The sequence below is a fragment of the Grus americana genome, chromosome 23 (assembly GCF_028858705.1).
Source record: "Grus americana isolate bGruAme1 chromosome 23, bGruAme1.mat, whole genome shotgun sequence".
Classification (NCBI taxonomy): Eukaryota; Metazoa; Chordata; class Aves; order Gruiformes; family Gruidae; genus Grus; species Grus americana.
Genome location: NC_072874.1, coordinates 6,197,817 through 6,211,264, shown reverse-complemented (window position 1 = coordinate 6,211,264; position 13,448 = coordinate 6,197,817). Strand labels below are relative to the sequence as shown.

The following is a 13,448-nucleotide window of genomic DNA, read 5'->3' as shown; positions in this document are numbered from 1 at the left end:
TTACAGACAGAGCAGATGTTCACTGACTTCTCAGAAATGGGCTATTCCACCTCTTTTTTTTTTAATTTTCTCTTATTTACTAGAGAGTTTAAGCACCACTGGTTAAGTTATCTGGGGAAAGGTGAAGAAAAACACCGGTTTAGCAGGAGAAACGCTGCAGATTCACCCAGTTCATCATTTTCTCAGAGACTGACAGGTAATTTATGTCCAGGCAGAGTGCTGAGATGTTGCCAGGGCAACTCACCTTTCTCATGAAGGCTGCAACCTTAGAAAATGAGCTGAAAAAAAGGAAGACCGGGAAGGATTCTGCAAGGTTTTGGAGCAGTTGAGATCTGTTGTCTATGTCCTTTCATTGCTGAAACAATCAGGGGCTGATCTTTGGATTATTTGACAAAGCCACAGGAAGGACAGAGTAAAGATCCTTATCTGGGCTAAGATACAGCAGACATCAGTAGGTCCAGATATCAAGTACCACAGTCAACCTGGATTTGTATCAATGAGATTGCAAGCGTCGGATCACAGGGTGGCTGTTAGTCTGCATCTTATCTTGGCTGCATTGTGCAGGACTCATCAGAAATGCAGGCTCCAGGTTTCCTTGCGAGGAAACCCCAGTGTAAGAGATGAAATGCTTTAAGTGAGTGAAACGCTTCTGGAAAGTGATAATAGTAATCTCGGTAAAAGCCATATTCATTAGTGCGAAGGAATTCCCCTGAGGCTGCATAAACACAGAATAAATAAAGAGCTTAAAGTATTTGTGAGGGGCTACAGGTGGATTTAGATCGGCAGGGCAGAAACGATGAAGTGGTGCTGGCCAGCTCTACAGTTACTGTGCTGCTCTCAGGTCTTCAGTGATTTTTTTATCACAGGAACATTAGAAAATGGGTTGGGAAGTCTGACACGGGTAGGAATATGAAGCAGCTGACTGTGGAAGGAAGAAGGAGATCGCAGCTTCCATTTCTGTGCCTCTCCACCACTTTTGCCTTCCTCCAGCTTGTAAGGACTTTGAAAGCCAGTGATTTCCTGCATCGCTAGGAATTGCAGTCCGGACACTTGGGATTTTCCAGGCATCAGGGATTTCCCTCCATGCCTCAGTTTCCCACCCTGTATATACTGATATCTGGCCAGTGCTCCGTGAGTCATGGAATAGAAACGTCCCATTCCCCAGCAGTGACCAGATGTGCGGGGAGCCTCGTGCAGGCATGGAGCTAAAACCAGGCTCCTGCTGACGTACGAGGAAGGCCAAGTTCAATCCCCTGACCCGACAGGCCTCCCTGCAGCACAAACACGTAATTTCTAAAAGCGTGCACTATGCTCCCTGTTCTCTCCTTCCCATCCATGCTTATGCCACTAAGGTGCCCAGTGCAAGGAATGAAAGTCAGCTGCAGAATAACCCCTGTAAAAATTTTCCAAAGCTTTCTTAAAGTAGTTTTGCTCATGCGTGTGTGATGTTTGCAATGTGGAAATAAAGGTGGTGTCGGCATTTGTCGGGCCACACCTTCATGGCCGTTTGGTAGCGATCTTCCTAATGTAGGGTGTACGGGCACTGACAGCCCCAAGGGTGCTGCCTTTGCCTACGCACGCTCAGTGCTGCCCCAATGGAGCACGGCGAGATCGAAGCCTTCATTTTCTCTCTCTGCTTTATCCACCCCCTCGATCCACCTCCTGCTTCTGCTGGGAACCTGCAGCTATTTCCGTGCATCCCTAGAAAGACAAAACCGACGAGTGTGGAAATTGGCAGAGGCAGCCGCAGCCGAGTGGAGCACTTGTTGCTGCTTTTGTGAGTGCAGGAGAAAAGACAACGGAGGAAATTGGGGCGGCAGAGGTAGGATGGGATGAAAATGCATGGAAAAGGTCAGTGAAGAAGGGACCCTTAGGCCCTATATCCTTTTTTTTTTTTTTTTTTTCCCAGGGCTGGAGATCTCAGCTGTCTGGGTTGTTTCTATTGCTGGAGAGGCAAACTCGCCTGCGGGTTTTTTTAATTGAGATTAAAATACTGGGCAAATGCTCGAAGGACAGAGGAGCCATTTCTGTCTCTCAGCTGGAGAAAAGGAGCAGGAGAAAGAACAGCTCAGGAGCTGGAAAATCTGCTGGTAAATACTAATTGTTCCTCCGACTTTTACTTCTCTGCTTTTGAACTTCAGTTTTTGTCTTTTGTTAATAAACTACATAAGTATCAACCCAGAGCAGCATCTTGAGCAGTACAACAGACCTGGTGGCCTTGTGATCTCCATCCCTGGGCTTGACAGTAATTCACCCAGTGACCTCTGCAGAGACATTTCACCTCTGTGCCCTCCAGGCTTGCCAAGCCCGGTGATGGATTTCAGTTCCTGAGAAAGCTGCAGGGATGAAATGATGTTTGCAAGGAGTCTCTAGTATGCAAAGGCAAGTTGCTTCTTTGCTGGAGTGGGGGGAAAAAATCATAACCCTGATCTGACCTTCTTTCCAGCCCTTCTACAGAGTCATCTCCGAGTTCATGCCCCTGTGCAGCCTCCCGCATCTTCTGTTTAGAAGGACCATTTTGAGTTTAAATTTGCCCTGGGTGCTGAGCTGCATTTCACCCTGTAACCTTTAGACAAGGCTCTGCCCTTCCACAGGATTTGGTTTCTTTGATTGTAAAACTGCGAGGCAAAGATTTGCGAAGGTGGGGATGGATTTCCAGCCCCTCCAGTGATGTGGGGAAGCTTCCCTCTATGGAGCTAGCACTTTCCTATTTCATCGATATCCTTGCAACGATAAGCATCTATTAGTGACAGTAATAAGCCACATATAAAGACTCAGAGAGAGCAGTGAGTTAATATTTTAACTCTCTTCTTTACAACAGAAAGCTCTCTGGAGGCCATTCAGAGTTAATTGCTGGGAATTAGGGTGACTCTGCACTTCAAAACTGATCCATTTCCTAACAGAAAATGCAGGGTTGCTTTTTTTTTTTTTTAAATAAAATCTTTCATCACTGGTTTCAGTGATATTTTCTGGAGAAATTGAAAACTCTGATGTTCTCATTTCAAACAAATGACATCATTTTTTTTAAAAATTCATTAAATATAGGCTTCTATATGATTGTTGAATATAAAGGTTAATATTCACGTGTATATCTACAAATCTGAATATATAAATATATAACACCATCCATCTTACATGGATTTTTAATATTAAGAATGACATTTTATATATAAGCACAACCTTGCAGTGACAGGACTGAAGACATTTAATCAAGTCACAGCTACAACATAGGATCTGCTCTGCAGAAACCCTTCTTAGCAGATATTTGTATAATCTGTTTCTAAAAACCTCTAGAAACTGATATTTTGCAATCAATCAGCTGCACAATCTGTTTCAGTGGTGTGCCATTATTACTATTAGAAAGGCTCTCGTTATGCCTATCTAAATATTCCTTGATGGAGGTGAACTCACTATTTCTTGTGCTGTCTCCAAAGTTGATGGGCAACGGCTCACTCCTTTCCTTTCCTCATTTTCCTTTTATATATTTGCAGATGGTTATTGTGTTCCTCTTGGTCGATTTTCCCTAGATTAGACAGCTCAACCAGTCCTTCCCTAAGACAGGTTTTCTTGCTGCTGTCCTCAGGATGTCTGCATCCTCTCTGGGTCCATTCCTGAACTCTCAACTTCAGCTGAGACCTTTCTGGGCTGAGCAAAATAAGGTGGTTTCTCCCATACCTTCCTACGACTCTGCTGTATATACCAGGATGTATTCTGCTGATGCTGACTCCATGCAATCCATTGTCACTCCCTGGTTCTTTTCTGCAGAGCAGAAATTAGCCATTTCCTTCCTGAGATAGTATTTCAAATATTATAGTATGCAAGTATTATAGTATTCAATTATTAATGTGCTGTCTTTAGCTAATCGTGTATGCCAGCATTTGTAGCTTCCTCCACACCTAACCTAAATACTCTTCAGTTCATAATCGGTCAGCAATGAACACATCAAATAGCACCAGGTCCAAGCTGGGTCCCTGCTCAACCTCAAACAGCTAAGAAAATTGTCAGCTGCTCTCTGAACAGGCCTTTTTAAAGTGTTTTGGGCTCATTAAGTAGCCAGTCATGTCTCCCCACCTTGCTTTTGAGCATGCAATGTGGGACAACATCCAAAGCATCACAAGAGCCCATCCTTCCCCCTTATACACAAAGCCTGTGGCCCTGTCATGAGGGGAGATTGGATCGTTCTTGACAAATCTGTTCTGGCTGTGATTCATCTCCTTGTTATCCTCTAGAGGCTTACAGAGGACTGGTTTGATTATCTGTGTGTATTGGGTCTGAACCAGGTAACTGATATATAGTCGTGGGGTCTCCCTTTCCCCACCTGCAGGTGTGATGCTTGTCCTTTTCCAGCCTGCTGGGACATCACCCACTATCCACATGTCCTTGACAAGAGTCACACCAGCTATGAGCCTGCATCATTTAGGTCAGCGAGTGCTCCAGACACTACCAAGCAAGGTCCATCTGAAAATACTTGATGTTTTTAAATACTCCCCAACTTGCTTTTTCCCCTTGCTGTAGCATGAGCACACAGTCTGCTGTTACCAACATCAACTGTGCAGTCCAGCCAAACTCAGACTGCAAATACAGCACTGTGCATGTTAACCCTCCCATCTGTTGAAGAGTGCACCAGCCACTTCTTTGATCTCTCCCTTATCAATTAAAGTCCTTACAGACTTATTTCATGTTCCTCTTTACATTCCTTACAGCCTGTTTATCATTTTGTGCCTTGATCTTTCTGTTGTGAATGTCACATCGTTCAGGCAGGGAGAATTTTCTCCTCCGCTGATGCTCGCTCCTCACTCAGTGCCAGGGAGCTGCCTGGCATCCCTGCTGCTGATGCTGTGCCTCATGGGGGTGAAGTGGGGTGTGCATCTCTGTGTGTGCAACATCTCAAAAATTCCTTTCCAGTCCAGATTGAAGAAAAGCTCCCAAACACTGCGATTTCTTGTAGGATGGAAATCCCATTGCTAAATGCTCCCTTCTGATAATATCAGTGGTGGGGAGTGAAAAGAGAGAAGAATACAACCCTTCTGCTCCCATTTCCAGAGATCTTCTGGGTCCCCCTTAAGTGGCATTTGTGCCTTATTTTAATGAGCCCATGTTCCCCCAAAGTCAAATGACTTCTTGAACCATTGACCTTAATGGGATTTTGTGTTGTCAGAATAATAGGCAAAGATTATTGCTTATATTATATTCTGCACATAGATAATGTGAATAAAATGACTGCTGATCCAATGTGCAGGATTACAGCATTGTTCTGCAAGTGCTCCAGGTAATCAAAATGTGGAACAAGCTTGCCATAAAAAGAAATACAGTGGTTACAGATGAAATGGGAATAGGTAATTTTATGACCATTAATAACCTTTGATGCTTTGCAAACTAAGACTATGATAAGGGTAATGAAACCTCATGCTTCAGGACATAAGAACACTTGCAAGGGGAGAGGAATGAATTTGCTTTTGCCCATTGAACAACTGGCTAAGCACATTATGAGTGTTTCTGCCCTTTCTCTGAAGCTTCAGGCCTTATCTGCACTTTGGGATGAAGGATGCTGGAACCCAATAGAAAATGTTTTGGTCAGACATGGAATTTTACTACCAGAAACAGTGATTTTCACTGTGTTAAATCCCATAAAAATAAATGGGATGTCTGCTCCATTAAGCTCATTGATTCTTTGGCCCTAAAGAGTAATAGAGTTGGTGTGCAATCTGGAGAGAAAAGGGCAAAGTTCTCTGTCTAGGTGCATGTCATAAAAATCATACAAACATGAACCAAATTAGGATTTTGTTTCTAATACAGCAGTATCAGTTATGAATTTACCCACCAAAACTTACAAGGAAGGTAATTGAGGTCCTGAAGGACTGATTAAGTTTCATGAAGTATTTTATTTGCTAAAGATACATACAGAATGACAGAATGAGCCATAAACACCACCTGAAAGAAGCTGTGCAAACAGGATACCATACGTTATTCGTTCCCAGCGGGTACACCCTTGCTCTGGAATAAGAGCATCCAAATTCCCCACAGGAAATTTATAAGTGGATTAAGCTAGTTCAGAATAGGGATCTTAATTTCAAATGTGTTTTGCTGTAAAATTCACTCCCATCTTAATCTGGTTTAGTTTGAGCACCAAATGTGAAATGCAGACTTTATGCTGGCAGTTTACTCACCCTGCAACTTGAAGGTACAAGAAATGAGTTCTGCATTAGAGAAAAAAGCCTGATGTCCCCCAAAATAAGTGCCTGTTCCAGCAGCTTAAGAGCAAGATGTTGGAGATTAAATCTGTAATGTCCCATGTAATGTACAGCTGGGTGTGCAAAGCCTTTCTGATGTGTGAAACAAGGGGTTCAGACACTGCACCTGTGCCACAATCATCACTGAGGGAGATAAGGTTGAGATTAGAGAAAACCTTGAGAGCAACAATAAAACAGCTCCATGTCTGCCCCAGAAGAACAGCCAGCCAGTATATTTTCACCCAATTCCTTTTTCCTCGAAATGAAATGCTTTGTTCCAGCTGAAATATGTGATGAGAGTATTTTCCCAACATGTTTCTAAGGGGAAGGTTTCTGAAGTCCAGGGTGAATTTTTCTGTCCTCTGCAGAGAAGCACGGGGCTCTGAATAGAAATTCAAAATCGAATTCCAGGCCAGAAGCTCTGACACCATTACTTTTACCCAAGAAGACTTCCTTTCATCCCAGTGCAGAATTAAATCAGGTTCATAAACTGCAGTAGTCCCAAAACTTTGTTTTCAGTGAACTCTAACTGGAAAATGAATTCAGTGATTCATGGATGGTCTAGCCAACTTGCTAGGGCATTCAGATGAGCCAGCCTAGGTCCTCTCTCAATGCCTGAAGAACTGTAGGAGCTGCTAAATGTCCTTCTTTGAAAGGGAGAGGATCAGGTGAGAGAGTAAAAGACAGATTGCTAAAAGTCTCTTCCCATCTGGAGAATCCCTATGTATGGACGGTCCTCGGATGAAATGCCTTTGGACAGCAGGAGGTCTCCTTTGCTGTAAGGGGGATAACGCAGCAGCCAGCACAAGGCTCTTATTGAGGTATTGCTCTGATAAAGGTAGCAGAAAATCCACACTGAAAGTAAGATGACTTTATATATGCTTTAGGTCAGACTCTTCAGGGCATTTTCATATTGTCCTCATACGCAATAACTCACTGTAGTAAATGAATCTAATGACATTTCTCAGAGAACAATAGTTTTAATGGAGTAGCTTTGCCTTTGTTTCATAAGCAGTGTAATTCTAAGACGACATTGAGCTAAACGTTTTTGAGTATTGAAATATTTAATTTATGAGTGTAATGTAGGACATGCCACCAAAATTATTTCTAATTAGGATGAAGTGTAAGAAGTAAATCTGATTAGAATTAAGACCTCCAGCAGTTTGGGTGTTTGCCTTTGGCTTGGTGCAGAGCTGCTCTGCTGAGTCCCTGCGGGGCTCCCAGACAACGCGGTTGATCCCAAACCCTTCCCTTTCTGAACCCGATGGGTGGCCACCCTGGCAGGGCAAATATGCCCTTTATAAGAGGAATGAAACCAGAGATCTCTACAATAACAATTGGCTACAGAAGATAATAATAATAATAATAATAATAATAATAATAATAATAATAATAATAATAAAAAAGATCTCTGGGAGAAGGGAGTAAGTTGAGCTCAATAAACGGTAGTTTAATTAAATATATCTCCCTGAGGGCCCCAAAGCCAGGTAGGTACGTGCTGAGCAGTCGGCAGGTTGGCTGTGTTACTGTGCAAGATGGAGCAGTGCAGGCACCGTGCTGCTTCACAAGCTGTAATTCCCCAGCTGTTTCTGCAGCAGTGCAAGATCCAAATGAGAGTCACCCATCAGGACTGCAGGACTGCTCATCCAGTGACCTCGGGAGACTGCTGCAGGGCTTGGCAAGAGTCCCCATGAAGAGCAGGAGACAGAGGACAATGGGAATGTTGCCTGGCATGAGCACTACCTCCAGGAAAACAGGAGATGGAGGAGGTCCATCCAACAGATTTGGATGTTCTTTGGTGCTTAAATGCTTCATCCTTGGCACTTCAGCCTTTTTAGGTGCAGAGTGTGGCAGTCCGACAGTAAAAGGAGTGGAGAACAGTGTAAAAACATGGGGAGATATCTTAAAAATGCAGAAGGAAGTTAGCCGCTCATTCCCTTCTACAAGTATAAAGATACTAACCCTGCTATGTGCATCTCTCTAAATGCATCTGCAGAAGCCAGAGGGAAGGGAAGGGGCTGGCTGTTGACCATAAGAGCGGGGACCCTCTTCTCCATACACCTCTCCATTCAGCTGCATCTGTAAAGCCTGTAGCAGTCCTGCAAACCTTGGGCAGAAGCTTTGTGTGAGGGGGCAGGAGGCAAGGCAGCGTTACGGGCAGCCCTGATTCCTCTGCTGGAAGAAATGTCTTGCTTGCTGGTTTTGCTCATGGGCTAACCAGAAATTAGTAGTCCTGAAGATGGACAAACTTTGGAATAATTAGTGGAAACCAGGAGCCAGCACCTCACTGGACACGTAGGGATGGGCCCTTGAAAATATGGTGCTCCAGTTTTTAGGGAACACATTGTCACTCCTGACTTTTTGGGAGTCGCACCCTGTTTCCCAAGGGGGCTTGCATTCATCAGCCAAATTTATAGAGCTAAAACCACCTTTCCTTGAGTTGAAGGCAAGAGGCAGTTTTGTGCTCCCTAGACACACATGCACCCCTGCTCTTTTCCTCCTCCACTCTTTGCCTGCTTTCCAAGTAAACTGCCTTTATAGCAAGATTCATCCTGTTTAAATATTAAATAGCAAAGCCAAATAAATTAATGGTGCTGTTTTAAAACCCTCCGTTAAAGCCAGGCCTATCAGCAATGACAAATTGTCTCATTATGGGACATTAATTTCTCGTAATTTATTTTAGTGAGTGAAGGTAAATTTATGGTTCCCTTTTCCCCGGGGCATGTTGAGACCCAGCTACCAGGTCAGCAAGAGGTCACTAAGCCCCAGAAGAACTGAACTAAACATCTTGCCAGGCAAGGAAGGAAGGGAGGAGAAAATTAATTTGTGCAGCCAAGAGCCAGTGCAAGACCAGCAATGAACCCTCCGGTCCCCAGCTCTCCCCCACGGTGACTTCCATCTGCATCTGCCAGGTGAAACTCTCAGCAGCCATTGCATCTCCCCCAACATTAAATTGCCACGCGCATGTCTGTGCAATGCAATTGTAAGACCTCAGCCCTGGTAGAGGCACGGTCTTGGAGCATCCATCTGCACAGCATCATCCTAAACTCTCTGGATGTAAAAACAAGGGGTTTGGTGTCTTTCTCAGACTATCTTGCTCAAATACATGCAGTGACGTGGGGAACCAGGTTGCCTACACTCCTGGATGTTGTTTGCTATATTGGCTGGGCTGGGGGCTGCCATGCCGGGGGGGCTTCAGCATGACACACGGGACATGCAGCGCCAGGCCTGGAAATCAGAGCTGGGATCTGTTTCTGAGAAAGAGCTCAGACTGAAATGACCGAAATTTTCATCAGGGCCAGTAACACCTGACAATTTGAAGTGTCTTTTTGACCCGTCAGATGAAGAGGGTGGGTGGGGATTTTTCTCTGCTAGCTATGCAGTTTTCACAGCTAACACAGCACATTTTCAACTATATATATATATGTGGAGTAAATAAATTATGCATGAAGGGAATATTTTTTTTTCCTTAAATCCATTATAAATGCCGTTATTACATTTGAATCCTTGATGAGCTGTGTACTGCACAAAACTAATTTAGTGGCTTCTTGATTCCCAAATCAGCATGCAGAGGCTGCTCAGACCCAGGCTGGACTTGACCCACTGAGAGAGTAATAGAATCACAGCTAATGTTTCTGGGGCATCTCCTGTCCCACAGGGCTGACAGAGTGGTTTATAATCCAGTGCTGATATTTTCACACCTGGATGCATAGATCCAGGTCCAGAGATCCCACATGAGTGCGGTTAGTCATGAACTGCTCAGCAAATTACTTTTTTTTTTTTTGGCTGGGAAAGGGAAGTTTTATTCACAGGTTGGAAATCAGGTTGCAGCAGCCTCAGTGAGGGCTGTAACTGGGTTACTGTGATTGCAGGTCAATCTGGCCCTTCCTCCTCCCCACAACGAAAAGTGGGTCTTCTCATCCCAAAGGAGAGCTAAAGAAACCAAGGAAGAGAGTTCGGCATTTGGCAGGGGAGATGCATTAGTGATGTTAAATGTTTGCAGAAGGAAAAGACAAGAAGAAATTGGATGTTGTACTGGGGAAAAATATTTGCCTGCTGAAATCCTGCAAGGGCAGGGAGGCCCCCAGCATGGGTGCAAGCAGGATTTCTGCTTTTTAGCAGACACTTGTGGATGGCAAGAACTCCTCCCCCCCACCCAGCTCATCGTCTGCAGAGACTTTCCCTTCCTCAAATACCATTTCCCTGGCCTGAAGGATGCAGAGATATTTTCAGCACTGCCCTGATATTTGCACCACTGAGCTCCACCATTCACCCCACTCCAAGTAAGGATGTTCCTGCTGTGGAGGGGAATGCATTAGGGGCTGGAAGGAGGTATACCAAGCCCGAGCAGCTATGCCTGGAAGTGACTGCATGGCGTTCAGACCCGTGAAATCATTTTCCCTGCAGCAAACAGTGAGCATCGAGTCCTGATCTGCCTTTTAAAAAAATAAACCAAAACGCCAGCAGCATGCACACACTCACTGGAGGGAAAACATTTTTCACATCATTGCCCGGTTACTTGCTTCCACTAGATGTAATTTCCCTTGCAATTGCCTTCTGCTACACTAGACTTTGCTGAAGACACAGCCCGTTGCTATTCCTCAAAGCACAGCTTGGGTTTCCTAGTCAAATAGCCAGCTGCCCAAATGAAAGCAAAAGCTTCACTGCAGGGTAATGACAAGGCTTGGGCTCTTCCCTACAACACGGACATGGCTGGGGACAGAGCTGGCCCATTCGGCCGTGCCATGAACAGGCTGTTGTGCCATGGGCCCCTGGGTACAGGGATGCTCCCATAGGAAAAGCAGACGGTACATCTTTCTGCCACTAATCATTTTGGGACAGAGGAGATGAGCTCCTTTCTGCCATGGGGCACAGAGGAAAAGCTGTGTCAGCGGGTGGGTGGCAGGCTGGTGGAGTCCTCTCGACAAGGATAGCACTGAACTGGATCTGCTGAGATGAGGGATAGGGTCTCATTTCTGCCTTAGCGCAGCCCAGCAAGTCACCGGGTGCTAAGGGATGGTAACTTGCCAGTTGTCTCCTGGATGTAGGACATGTAGCTTTGCTTTATCCTTCTTTTGTGAAGTGAAAAGTAAGTTATGTTACCTTGCACTTGCATATGCACCATGTCTACACAACTCAGACAGGGTGGAGTAAATTCTTCAGACTTTAAAGCTCAAAGGAAACCCCAGATACAACTCTGCAGTGGCTTTTATTATATATCTTGTTCCAAAAAGCAAGCAAGTAAATGAATGTCAAAACATGGCTGTTGTCTGACGATCAGAGGACAGTGTAAGGGTCATGCAGGGCTACTGGCCCCTCCTTGGTCCCTCGGCATTTCTGTCCCTGCCTGTTTACCAGTGTCAGGAGGTGGCAGCTGCTCACCCTGCAGTGCTGCCAGCTTCACACCCCTCCGCATCGCTGCTGCACCCTGCCCTGGGGATGTGGGGTGACACGGGTTTGCTCCATCATGCTGGAGTGGTCCAAGGCTGTCACATCCCTGAATTACACTTTCTGACTCCTGGCTGTGTCAGCATCAGCAGGTGGAAAAGTAGGGACAAGGAGAGTTTAAAAACCATGCACAGCATCTGGCACAAGGAGGTCCTGCCCTTTGGGGGTGCAGTGACAGAGGGGGACTGCTCCCCAAGCTTCCTACCCTCCTATCATCTCCTGCCTTTTCCACTCAGCCATGCTGCCTGCCTGCTGCTGTGCTGTGGGATGCTGCACAGCACCACTGCAGGACAATTAGGATGAGGACGGGCATGATGTATCTGAATGAAATTACAAAAGCAATTTAAGATGCCAAGTTTCCAGGTGAGGAGAGGAACCACAGCTCTCCTGACTTCCCCTGGAGTAATCAGCACTTCTGACACTGGGTTGCAAGAGGAGTGGAGAAAATTTACCAATGTCACGGCTTGAACAGGACAGCAGGGAGTCTGGTGCTGCTTTCGCATGAATGACCTCTCTAGTCATCAGCTTTGGGTCCAGCCATCAGGAAAACAGCAGCCTTCCCTGGTGGGACCTGGAATATCTTCCATCTCCTCCTCTGCAGAAGGGTGATGTGGCACCTTCCCCCTTTCTAACGTTTCCTGAGACAGATGGATGTTCAAGCCATATATAAGAGCTTGTTGCTGTCCTTGGCTCCAGGTTGTTTTAGGAAGCGGGCCAGCACCCGGAGAAGTCAGCAGAAAGGCTCCCGGCAGCTTCAGCAGAGCCGTGATGCTCTGAGAGATGTGCTCACCATGTGAAACGCGCCGTGCGGGGTCCAGGGCTGATTTACATCTGATAACCCCCGCTGACTTCTGCAGAGTTCTGCCAGGCTGCTCTATCTGAGGATGTGACCCAGAAGCCAACAGACCTCAGGAATGTGCTTTCCTTTCAAAAGCAGAGCAGTCCTTCAAGTAGCACATGCCTCAGCACAAAAACTGCTCAGCCGAAGCAATGTTGCTGCCTGTTCGTGCTGCTCGCTGCCATTTGACTCTAATCAGGGCCTGGGAGCTCTTGTTGTTTGGCTTAATTGCCAAGCCCCCCTCCAAAGGGTCCTTTGCGCCTGCGACTGCTGGAAGGAGAGAAGCTCATTTGTGTAGCTGGCAGAACATAATCTCAATAACGCTGCTAATGTGCTGTGTAATTGCAGGCAACCGTGCAGGTAGCTGTGGCCAGGAGGAACGCTTGTCCCTGAAGGTCAGGGATTTAGAAATTTCCCTCTGTCATATAAAGCTGGAAAAAGCGTGTGAAGCACAAGTATCCTGATTTACATGCGGAGCGACGTCTAAATAGCAGTGCTGGATCGGGTTCAGGGGTCGCACTGAAGGTTTTCAAGCTTTCCTTTGTTCCCAGGAGCTTGCTCCGTCTTGAAATCCATCTCTGTTTCCCCGTGACACCGAGGGGTGAGGTTTGCTGTTGCTCTGACATCTCCCAGCTGCTCTGCGCTGCCTCAGAGCCGGGAGCAGAGATCCATGCCCAGCCACGGCTCAGCAGAGCACAGCACATGCTCAGAGCCGGTGTCCTAAGGGGTTTGTTGCAGACCACAACCAATTCCAGGCATTGCTTTTCCACCAAAAACCTCTCTGTTGAAATGCTGTTCCTTATATATGTGTCAGCTGCTTTTTACAGAGGAGAAAAGAAAACAGCGACTCTTCGCTTGTGACAGGGGACACCTGGAGAAAGCGCTGGCTTTGATTTCTTGGCATTTCTAGGCTGGACTTCTGCATACAGATC

General features: G+C 45.8%; 1 long non-coding RNA gene across 1 annotated transcript in view; it reads left to right on the top strand.

Moving 5' to 3' along the window:
• Nucleotides 1-1,715: 1,715 nt before the first annotated feature.
• LOC129195865 (uncharacterized) overlaps nucleotides 1,716-13,448 on the top strand; it is a 74,714-nt gene continuing 62,981 nt past the window's right edge. Inside the window, exons 1-2 of the long non-coding RNA XR_008573982.1 lie at nucleotides 1,716-1,822; nucleotides 1,910-2,090. This is a non-coding gene — a long non-coding RNA (uncharacterized LOC129195865). The remainder of the gene's footprint in view (nucleotides 1,823-1,909; nucleotides 2,091-13,448) is intronic.